This window comes from Buceros rhinoceros, unplaced genomic scaffold (genome assembly GCF_000710305.1).
Source record: "Buceros rhinoceros silvestris isolate BGI_N320 unplaced genomic scaffold, ASM71030v1 scaffold35720, whole genome shotgun sequence".
Lineage (NCBI taxonomy): Eukaryota > Metazoa > Chordata > Aves > Bucerotiformes > Bucerotidae > Buceros > Buceros rhinoceros.
This window is the reverse complement of record NW_010389627.1, coordinates 17,573-18,009: the sequence shown is the minus strand read 5'-3', so window position 1 is coordinate 18,009 and position 437 is coordinate 17,573.

Here is a 437-nt window from a genome sequence, read left to right as displayed (position 1 = left end):
GGTAGAGAACCCCCCCGGCCGCTCCTGAGCAAGCCTGGAGGCAGAACCCAGCCAGACTGTGCCCCAAAGAAAGGCAAACCAGACCAAAAATATACCCAGCACAGGGCAAGGATGCATTTCCAGAGCCATTTCCCCATGCAGCGCTCAGCTTCCCCAGGCAGCAGAAGGAAAAATGCCTCTGATCTTGCCCACCCACAAGAAGCTCCAGCAGTGCCAAGCTCTTGACGGGGTTAGAACCACCTCTGCAAGTAACACCCCACCCCTGACGGCTGTCGGGGGCTGCTGGCCCCTCTGTCCCCCAACACTCCTTGGCTGAGGCTCGCAGTGCCAACAGCCCACCCTCACCCCCTCCCTTCCACCAGTCAGAAAGGTTAAGCATTAAACCACAGCACCTACCTGGAGAGATCGGACCAGTTCCTTCTGCCATAAGACATTCC